Genomic DNA, 11,586 nt, shown 5'->3' on the forward strand with positions numbered 1-11,586 from the left:
TATTTACTCCTTCACGTAATTCAAGAACTAGGGGTCACCCAATGAAATTAATAGGCAACAAGTTTAAAACAAACAAAAGGAAGTACTTCTTCACACAATGCACAGTCAACCTGTGGACAGTAGGAGAGCCAGGAAAAGAACTCAGGAGGTCTCTGCTCCAACCATCAGAAAATTTTGCCTAAGTGGTAATAGCAATGGCTCTGGTAACTTCAGCTGTTTGTTTAATATTCTGTAATTTGATTTTTACTATTGTGCATATTCCTAAAAAGTCAGTGCATAACATTATCACTGTGCTGCCTATGTGTAGCACTGTACATTGTTTTGGGCCTGACAGATATTTCATAATTGAAAAGGGATCTTAAAGTGGTGGAGCTTTTTACTTTTCTGGTCCGAAGATCTTTGTGCTGGTTGGCTTAAGCCAGGGGTGGGCAAACTTTTTGGCCTGAGGGCCACATTGTTGTTTCCAAAATTGTATGGAGGGCTGGGTAGGGAAGACTGTGCCTCCCTAAACAGCCTGGCCCCTGCCCCCTATCCGCCCCCTCCCACTTCCTGCCCCCTGACTTCCCCACCCGAACCCCTAACCCATCTAACCCCCCCTGCTCCTTGTCTCCTGACCGCCCCCTCCTGGAGCCCCCCACCCCCTAACCACCTCCCCGGAACCCCACCCCCATCCAACCTCCCCTGCTCCCTGTCCCCTGACGGCCCCGACTCCTATCCACGGCCCCAACTCCTATCCCCTGACAGGCCCCCCGGGACTCCCACGCCTATCCAACCTTCCCTGTCCCCTGACTGCCCCCCGGGACCCCCTGCCCCTTATCCAACTCTTCCCCTCTCCCCCCTCCCCCACTTACCATGCCGCTCAGAGCACCAGGACTGGCAGCCACGCTGCCCGGCCAGAGCCAGCCACACCACTGCACTGCCTGGCAGGAGCTCACAGCCCCGCCGCCCAGAGCGCTGGCGGCACAGTAAGCTGAGGCTGCGGGGATAGGGGATAGCAGGGTAGGCGCCAGGGGCTAGCCTTCCTGGTCGGGAGCTCAAGGGCCGGGCAGGACAGTCCTGCGGGCCGGATGTGGCCCGCAGGCCGTAGTTTGCCCACCTCTGTGCTAGACTGACAGTCCTCACAACTGAAGTCCTCTTTTAACAAAGAAAGGTACAACTCAGTCAGCAACAGTACAAGCTTCCTTACTCTGACCACCAATGTGCTTCCAGATTGGCCCAGAGGGACAACTTGCAAACGTGAGAGGCTCTCCATGCCCTTTCAATGAGTGGACTTTTAACTGACACTACCAAAAGGGTGCCAAGGCAAGTACTGTCAGTTAGGATGGCTGTTTTCATCATATGGACATCTGTGTATTTTCCAAGGACAATGTTCCTAATGAGATGCTTTATGAGGGCCGTATATGCATTAAGGTGAATTTTATGTTGATTTTATGTGGAACACAATTACAGGAGCCTCAAAACTGTGACAGTTCTCTGATTGTCTTTTCTCTTAGGATACAATGAGGGCAAAAATCAAGAAATCCACTAAATCCTATATTCTCTTCCCCATACACTACAGTCCTTCATGATGTTCCATAAATACGTGATGATGGTTTGTCATAAGGTTTCAATATCACAAAAGCAGAAAGAGCACACTAAGACCTATTATTAATAGTGAAAAAAATGTATATAAAATAGAACTCGTTGAAATAATGGAAAATATTGGCCAATATTTACTCAAGCTTAAACATGAATTTGCTATGACTATGTTTAATTCCAACAGGCATTTCCACTCTAATCAATCTTTATTCACACAAATGTTCATTGAAGCAAATTTCAAACTCATGTGCACATATATTCATGAAAGGTAAATTTTAAACAACAAGTAAATGAGCTAGACATCTGGCTGTGCACTTTGCAACAAGGACTGCATATGCAAATGCAATTATTTTGAATCAACAACTGCAGTAATAACTGAAAAAAAATCACACCAGTAACTACACTTAGTATATTATATATGGGATGGGACACTGCTACACATAGCAGGGGGAGATGGTTTCAAAACCCTTAGCCACAGCCATGATACAAAAGCAATTAAGCCCAAGGTCACAGAAACTTTTTTTTACTTGGGGAGGGGGCGAGAGTTAAAAAATAATAGCTGTTGAATATTGTCTCAATTAGTAGTTCTGTTCGGTCCACTTCTAATGAAATGAGATAAATAACCTTCTGTTCTAAACTCAGTGTTTCCATTCTTTATTAATATAATACCTTATTTTGGGGGGATGGGGAGTTAGCCTCCCCCCCCATCCTCTTGTTGTCTACACCCATGAAGCCAGACCAGGATCTGACCGTACCTTTCATACTTATGTCCATGCATGCATTCACTCACCATTGCTTTGTGTGAATGAAATGAGAGAAAATTACATTTAGACTCTGCATCCAGATAATGAAGTCAATATTTCAAAAGCAGCAACTGATTTTGGATGCCCAGCTTTCAGCTATGTTTTCACTGCCATAAAAGGAGTGTTTTTACAGCAAGATAACTAAAGCATGTTAGCAATCTTGCAGTAAAATCCTAAAGAAGACATTTTACCTCAGTGTAGGTAGGCAAGGTCAACATTAAAACCTCTGATTATTTGCTATCACTGCCTAAATTGCTCACTCTCTCCCTGAGAGATTCCCATTTCCAGTGGCTTCTTTAGGCCCTCCCTGGTTATAAGAAGTACACTCATCCAAGCAAGGAACAAAACAAAAACAAATCACAGTTGAGCAACACAGATCAAATTTCAAATATACCAAATCCGACATTAAATACAATAAACTGTTCACAATCAATCCATGCAGTAAAATCATTCACACTTTCCCAATAAATGGCAAGGATATTTCAAAAGTGAATAACTCTAAGGACACTGTGATCTGCTTTATGAGCACTCCCCCAGAAGGAAATTCCCGACAGGTCTGACATCTGGATAAACATCCTGAAGTGTGGATTACAGGGAGACTCCTGCCCGGCTCTGTGACTCTCACCCACAAAGACACCCTTTCCCTAAACAGGTACTGGTTCCCAGCTAGCGCAGGTGGCCTCACAGGAAAGCAAGATGGCTTTCTCCACTCCAGTGTGGTTGAGAGGAAGCAAGTAGCTATGCGCCTTCTTACAGTGTCTTCAGGGGTTCTCTCTTCCCCCGCTCTCTCACCACCCTTGCGTGGCTTCTCCTTGTTGGGTCCCCTTCCGCTTTCCCTTAGTTGCCTCTATTCGCCCCTGGGTTGTCTCCTTTTCCTCATCCCCATGGGATTCCCCCTTCTTCTCCCCTTGTGGTCTGCCCCCTCCTGCTCCCCTGTAATGCTTCCAACCCCCATAGGCCTACTTCCTCTTGCCCCCACAAGGATCCCTGACTCCCTTCCCCCACCTGCCAGTGTCCTGGTTCTCCATCTTGCTGAGGGGCTGTCACTGCTGTCCCAGGCACAAGCAGGGGCATCGGTAGGCAACCACCACTTAGACAGGCCTTCCTTCCTTCCTGGCAAACCAGAAGGGTGGGCAGGGAAGAAGAGCAGGAGGAGAAGGACAGGCAACCTCTGGTGCCTCCAACAGGGATAGTGACCCCTAGTAACAGGAGGAGAGATCTTCAGCCAATATTTCCCAGTCACCATGGCACAAACCAAACGGGATCATGGAGAGGGAGACAAGGCAGAAACCAAGGCCTGTGCTAAGAAAATTGGGAGTGTTTGCAACTATGGCACATGTCCTCTCAGCCTGGGGTGAGATCACAGGCTTCATCTCATTATATGTAAGCTGATACAGTAAATAGGCTGTCAGATGTTGTATTGGCAACCCCAAGCATTCAAAAATCATGACACTCACTCAAATATAATGACATTTCCGTAAACAATAAATGTGGGGCTCTTTCTATTTGGTTTCTGTTTGAGCCTTTAGGGGACACGTGGGTCACATTTTCAAGTTTTTCTCCACCATGATTGCTAGAAATTTACTTTTTTTAAAAAGTGAAAGCTGAGACTCTCACCTAATCACATGCCTCCAAAGGCTGCTGCTTTAAGCAAAACACCAAATATCCTGAGACTCGTGATGAAATTGTGAGAGCTGGCAACACTGCAGATAGTAATGACATTCAACCCAGATGATTACTGCCAGATTCTTTCACTGCCTGTCTTTCTTTGTACCATCAACTGATGTATCATGTGTGACCAAACTATTCTGTCTGTGTGTGAGCCAGGTGGGAAGTTCCTGTGGACAGTGACTGTGTTCTTTTTTGTGTTTACACAGTGTCACGCACAGAACTTTGGGCTCAGTAAGTACTAAATAATAATAATATACTGACTAATGTACTCTGACTTCAAACCAGTGGCACTGAGAAGATGAGTAATGAGATAGATACCTCCATATTCCATAACCAATATCTCCAACCATCCCCCAGCCTTTCAAAAGTGTTTTAAATGCCAATTATCAGAGGGGTAGCCGTGTTAGTCTGAATCTGTAAAAAGCAACAGAGGGTCCTGTGGCACCTTTGAGACTAACAGAAGTATTGGGAGCATAAGCTTTCGTGGGTAAGAACCTCACTTCTTCAGATGCAAGGTCAATGCCAATGATCACACCAATATGTCAGGAGGGCTTTTACCCACAGATTTTGATCAAAAGGAGCAAAGAATGAAATTGCTATAGACATAAATATTATCCCTGTCAGATGTTCGTTTTTTAAGGTTTTCAGAAATGAAGCCCAGACCCAAAGTTGTATGTCTATACAGCAGCTGTAAGGTGTGAGTCCAAGCTTGGGAAGACATACCCACACTAGCTCTGCATACTAAAAATAGCAGCATGGCTGCAGTGGCCTGGGCTAGTCATTTGAGTACATAGCCGGAGGTTGGGCAGGATTGCACTCAGGCAACTAGCCTGAGCCACCGCTTTTGCCACCATGACCAGGCTCCTATTTTTAGCATGTTAGCTTGAGCAGACCTAGTGCAGGTATCTCAACCTGAGCTGGAAAGGACGCCTCCCAGCTGCTGTGCAGACATAACTTCAGTCTGCCTTGGAGTCTTAGGTGGAAATCCTGGCTCCATTGAAGTCAATGGGTATGTTGCTATTTACTTCAACGGTGTCCGTATTTCACCTTTAAAGTCAGCCCAACGTACATAGCCATTTCTAGACATAATGGGTCCTGAATAATCTCACAAGTTGAGTAAGTTTTTTATTTTGTAACATTTACTTCAGTGGAGTTATCCTTGACATACACCAACATAAGTGAGAGGAGACTCAAGTCCTTGAGATGTAAGAGCATATGCCATTCTGTGACCCTTGCAATATCGAGTACAACAGAGTGATCCAAAGGGCACAATGGCAGACAATTCCAGATTTTCTTGTTTTTTTTTAGTTTAATTTAGACCTTACTATAACTTCATTTCTACTTAATGTCCTTTGTTTTTATAATGGTAGTAGCAAAAATAAGGGGGGGAGGGAACTACAATTAAAAATGCTCCGCCTCCATTAACACTGTAATAGCCTTTACACTGACACTGCTTCCCAGGTTAGACAGGTTTGTATCGAAGGACTTAGTCCCAGGGGCCAAACATTAGAAATTCTTGGAAAGGCTGATCACTTGCCCTTACCGCCCCTCATGTTCCAGTCCATTTTTGTGATGTTTGATGAGAATTTCAGCAATGCAGTGTACGCTGGAAAGAGAAAACAGCTTTTCTGACAACTACAGAATGACATTTCTTGGAATTAGTGCATTGTCAGTGGCAAAGAATTGCCTATAGGGGCAAGAAACTGCACTGATCACTCTAACCACTACTGCCTGTATGTTTAACATTCTAAAAATTGTATAACCTGGTACTCTTTAATGACTCTTTTTGTACTTCTTGAGCTATTTAAGCAATGCCCCCAAGAGGACTACCAGCAGAGGGGAGAAGGAATGCTCCCCTACTCGCCTGACTCCCTCCATCATACATGCCGCAAGCCAGCTATCATCTTCCCTACCCAGCCAGACACTGACCAGAACCACCAGCAGAGGGAAGCAAAATGAGCAGGCTGATTCAAGAGCAGGGAGCTTTACAATGTCACATTGATATCTGTTGAACTTTCCGACTTCTGCTTCCCTAATCATCACAGCGCTAGCATCTGCTGCCTTGTGGCTCCTATGCAGCCCTGATTCTCACTGGCCAAGTCAACTCTGTTCGGCATCTACTTTAACTCACTGCATTGCTATTCTATTGGTTATCTGTGCACTCATTTTACTGCATTGTTATTGCATTACTGATAATTTGCTAATTAATTTTCTTGCCAGTTCACCACACACTATTTTTCCAAAACCTATTTTCCAGGTTCACCAAACCTCTTTTCTGTGTCATTTTCTTCTCTGATGTTCCTCACCTTATTCCTCCATGCACTTCTCACCCTTTCCCATGTCCACAGCCTCCTCTACAAACAGAGAGCTGCTAACCTAGGACAAGTTAGTGGGCGGTCAGGAGAGACATCTGTTTATCTTATTTGTTTGGCCCATAGAAATGCATGTTCTTGTTAATGTTTTCCTCACTCTCCCTCCCACGTTCCCTCAAACCATTTGTTACCCCTGCCTGTTGCCTTTTGTCTACTTTTGACTATAAAGTCTTTGGGGCAGCAGTAATCTTTTACTCTGCTTGTTGTTTTTATTGTTATTTGTATTATCATAGCACCGAGGAGCCCCAGTTATGGACCAGGACCTCATTGTGCTAGGTGCTGTGCAAACACAGAACAAAAGACAATCTCTGCTCCAAAGAATTTACAATCTAAGGGCTTGTCTACACAGTGCTGCAGTCTGGATTACGGGGCAGAGAATTGGAGAGTGCTCTAAAGTGTTGCGCTAACTGCCCCATGTGGACTCTGCTAGCACTAAATAAAAGGTATCTAGTGCACATTAACATTGTCCTGTTGACTACATCAACAGGTCATGTCAGCTGGGTCTACACTGGGCAGTTAGGGAGCAAGGCCATAGAGCTCTTAACAATTTGCAGCCCCATAATCCAGACTGTGGCACTGTGTAGACAAGCCCTAAATATAAAACAAGAGACAACAGATGGATACAGATAGATCAATGGGGGAGGGCACAAGGAAACAATGAGATATTGGTCAGCATGATAGGCAATCATCTCAGCACATTATTGCCTAGTTGATGTCAAGTTTTTTGCCAGCCTCATGGCAAAGGAGGGTATGTCAAACCGGTGGTCTTCAACCTTTTTTACGCACAAGATCACTTTTTGAATTTAAGTGCAACTGAGGATCTACCCCGCCCCTTCCCCAAGGCCCCACCCTTTCCCCGAAGTCCTGCCTCGCTCACTCCATCCCACCCCCATCGCTTGCTCTCCCCCACCCTCACTCACTTCCACCTCACTGGGGCAGGGGCTTGGGGTTTGGGAGAGGGTGCAGGCTCTGGGCTGGGGCCAAGGGGTTTCGAGTGTGGGAGGGAACTTTGGGCTGAGCCTGGGGTAGGGGGTTGGTGTCCAGGAGGGGGTGAGGGGTGCAAGCTCTGGGAAGGAGTTTAGGTGCAAGAGGGGGCTCCGGGCTGGGGCAGAGTGTTGGGGTGCAGGAGAGAGTATAGGGTGCAGGAGGAGGTATGAGGTGCTGGCTCTGGGAGGGGGTTCACGGCTGGGGCAGGGGGTTGGGTGCAGGAGGCATACAGGGGGCAGGAGGAGGTATGGGGTGCTGGCTCTGGGAGGGGGGTCAGGGCTGGGGCAAGGTGTTGGGTGCAGAAGGCGTACAGGGTGCAGGAAGAGGTATGGGGTGCTGGTTCTGGAAGGGGGCTCAAGGCTGGGGTATGGGCTTCAGTCAGGCAGCACTTACCTTGGGTGGCTCCCAGTCGGCGGTACAGTGGGGATAAGGCAGGCTGCCTGCCTGCCCCAGCCCCACGCTGCTCCCAGAAGGGGCCAACGTGCAGCCCCTGGGGGGGGGGCAGAGCTTTACGTGCTGCCCCTCTGCAGGCACTGCCCCTGCAGCTCCCATTGGCCACAGTTCCCCATTCCTGGCCAATGGGAGCTGCGGTGGCGGTGCTTGTAGGCAGGAGCAGTGCGCAGAGGGAGATCCCTGCCCCCTGTCCCCTGGGGGCATGCTGGCTGCTCCCAGGAATAGTGTGGGGCTGGGGCAGGCAGGGAGCCAGAGATCACTTTTAGTGGCCGGAGATCATGATCGACTGGGAGAGTCTCCAGGACTGACCTGTCAATCATGATCAACCGTTGGTGACCACTGGTCTACACAGTATGCAACCACGAGTCTCCCAACCTAAGTTGGCAGATTCAGGCTCTAAAATTAGCTGTTTAAACAGTACTTAGAAGTTGCAGTTCAGGCTGATTTCAGAGACTCAGCTCTGGCTTCAGCCACAACTTCTAAGAGCTGTCTACACAGCTAGTTTTAGAATGTTAGTGTGAGCCCCACTAGCCCAAATCTGTTGACCTGGGTTGGGAGGCTCCCTGCTGTGGGCTGTGTAGACATGCCTGGGAAGTTTTAAGGAGTGTCTACCACAGTGGAACTTTGGGAACATCCTGACTGTGGCCTCGAGATGCTTCCACAATGCAACTTATTTATAATTAACTAATAGGTCTGGCATTTCCTAATAGTAATGATCACGGCTCCTGTCTCTGTACAATTCCCTGGCCACACAAAAGGCAGCAGGATTGGGAACAACCTACAGTGAACTACCCTTGTATTTTCCTACACACATTCTGCTTTCTTGCTGTCAGCTATTGTTCAGAAAAAAAACCTATACAGCACCTCTAAAAGGTGCATCTGTCAGAACACCAGATATCAAGGGCACTAAAAAGCCATGCTTCTCACAGGGCTAATGTGGGGGACAGCAGAATGTATGTGGGCTCCCTGCAGCCTGAAGAAAGGGATGATGTGACAGAGGACAACTGAGTGCTAGGGTAGTGGATGCTATAAGGGAGTGACACAGAACAAGAGGTGAGAAGGAAGTGATGATATTTAATGTATTTCTGTTGGTTTTGTGCTAACTTGGTTCTGCTAATCTATCATGTTTGAGGTATTTCTTTTTCTGTTAGTTTTTATTTGTTTTCCATGAAGGTACTTGTTAGCTTTCAAAAGTATTTAATGTTATAAACACATTTAAAATAATTTTAGGCATTTAAATTAACACATTGGGCTGTACCATTTGCAACTCCCTGCCCCAGTAACAGGTCATGATAATAGTCTGTGTGTATATAGCCCTCTCAGGATGTACTAAACAAACCAATGTATCAATCAGACGGCCTTACCTAAAGCAGCCCCATGGGAAGCAGAGTGCCGGGTAGGCAGCTTTGTGTGTCTGGCACAATTACCTGTAGAGAAAGGTGGCACTGGCTGGGGCACCTCAATGCAGTGCCAGGCACTGTCTGCTTCTCCTCTGAGCAGAAGTAGCTTGCCAGTTCTTGCTGTTGCTTGCTGACACATGTTGCTTACAGTGTAATAAGAGCAGCAGGTGGTGGTTTTAGTGCAAGGTCACAGAGCACAATATTCTACTTGTCTGGTCATTTAGGTCAGTGGTTTTCAAACTTTTTTTCTGATGACCCAGTTGAAGAAAATTGTTGATGCCCGCAACCCAATGGAGCTGGGGATGAGGGTGTGGGATGTGGGAGGGGCTCAGGGCTGGGACAGAGGGTTCGGGTGCAGGGATGAGGGCTGCGAGGTGGGCCAGGAATGAGGGGTTCAGGGTGTGGGAGGGGGCTCTGGGCTGGGGCAGAGGGTTGGGGTGCAGGAGGGGATCAGGGCTCTGGGCTGGGGGTGCAGGATTTGGGGTGGGGCCGGGGATGAGGGGTGCAGGGGGGACTCTGGGTTTGGGAGGGGCTCAGGGCTGGGGAAGGGGGTTGGGGTGTAGGAGGGGGTCAGGGTTCTGGACTGGGGGCCAGGGCTCTGGGTTTGGGGGGCCCAGGGCTGGGGCAGGGGATTGGGACCCGGGGTTGAGGCATGGACTTACCTCGGGCGGCTCCCAGTCAGTGGCGCAGCGGGGGTGCTAAGGCATGCTTCCTGCCTGTCCTGGCACCGTGGACCGCGCTGTGCCCTGGAAGCGGCCAGCAGCAGGTCTGGCTCCTAGGCGGAGGCACGCAAGCAGCTTCACATGGCTTTTGGCCGCAGGAACCGCCCCCCTAGCTCACATTGGCCGGGAACTAGCCAACAGGAATGCAGAGCCAGTGCTTGGGGCGGGGGCAGCACGGAGAGCCCTGTAGCCCCTCCCCCTGCCTAGGAGCCAGACCTGCTGCTGGCTGCTTCCAGGGCACAGCACAGTGTCAGAACAGATAGAAATTAGCTTGCTTTAGCTGGGCAGCACCGCCAATGGGACTTTTAACAGCCCGGTCACTGGTGCTGACCAGAGCCGCCGCAACCCAGTGCCTTACATTCCACAATCCAATACTGGGTCGTGTCTCACAGTTTGAAAACCACTGATTTAGGTGATGGGAGGACAAAAATCATATTCAGACTTCCAGCTCATTCCTTTGACAGAAAATGTTGCTACAGTTAGGGCTACAAAATGGCTTCCATTGTAAAAACCTATTTGCAGATAGTCCTAACTTTGTAACATTCACATTTGGGGCTGGCAGTTTCCAGGCTTGGTGCCTGCCCAAAGGTGATTTTCACTGTGTGTGGGGGGGGAGGTTGAGTCAGGGCTGGCTCCAGGATTTGGGCTGCCCCAAGCAGCCAAAAAAAAAAAAAAAGCCGCGATCGCGATCTGCGGCGGCAATTCGGCAGGAGGTCCTTCGCTCAAAGGCGGAGTGAGGGACCGTCCGCCGAATTGCTGCCGAATACCTGGACATGCCCCTCCTCTCCGGAGCGGCCACGCCAAGCACCTGCTTGACAAGCTGGTGCCTGGAGCCAGCCCTGGGTTGAGTAAATAGATAAGCTTGAGGAAGAATGGCTCCGTGGGTTTTGAGGTTTATCCCGTTAGAAAAAAACGTGTGACTGTTTTTAAATAAATCTGGAGCTGAAATGGCAAAAGCTTGAAAGATACAATTTAGCATAGAAATTAGTCCTCATTGAGGCCTTATTCCAGAGGTAGAAGGTTTGGCTTGACTGAGTTATGAGTGTCTGAAAAGTACCTACTGAGCATGCACAGCAGATTTTTTTGCTGAAGTTGTTAAGTGCACGCCTAAGAAATGATGGCTGCACATGCATGTGTAGCTAACCTTTCTTCACAATGAACTGACTAGTCTCCAGAATGAATTCAAACTGGCCTGGAAAACTTTCCAACTGTTTTGGGAAATCTTGGAGCTGGTAAAAGGATTCATGTCCTACTTTCTCTCTTATGGATTTTCTCACCAAGATGCCCTTTAGACTATGGGAAATGTACACAAGGCTGAAGGCATGAATAAGGTTGAATATCAACCTTAACTCTGCTCTTTTTGACTAAATGCTAACATGATGGGCAACACTATACAGAGGTAATCCCTGGATAGCAATTACTATTAGTATTAGTATTACAGACATGCTATTCCTTAAGACAGTGGTTCCCAAACTTGTTCCGCCGGTTGTGCAGGGAAAGCCCCTGGCGGGTTGGGCCGGTTTCTGTACCTGCCACGTCCGCAGGTTCGGCTGATCGCGGCTCCCAGTGGCCACGGTTCGCTGCTCCGGGCCAATGGGAG

General features: G+C 48.1%; 1 protein-coding gene across 2 annotated transcripts in view; it reads right to left on the reverse strand.

Moving 5' to 3' along the window:
- The window catches only part of ACSL1 (acyl-CoA synthetase long chain family member 1), a 78,872-nt gene extending 68,775 nt beyond the window's left edge, over positions 1–10,097 (reverse strand). The window contains exon 1 of one of the 2 annotated variants that reach the window (XM_065596783.1): positions 9,927–10,097. The gene's annotated coding sequence lies outside the window, so the exon portion shown is untranslated. The remainder of the gene's footprint in view (positions 1–9,926) is intronic. The other variant, XM_065596786.1, reaches the window with a different exon arrangement.
- Positions 10,098–11,586: the final 1,489 nt, after the last annotated feature.

Source organism: Chrysemys picta, chromosome 5 (assembly GCF_011386835.1).
Source record: "Chrysemys picta bellii isolate R12L10 chromosome 5, ASM1138683v2, whole genome shotgun sequence".
Taxonomy (NCBI): Eukaryota; Metazoa; Chordata; order Testudines; family Emydidae; genus Chrysemys; species Chrysemys picta.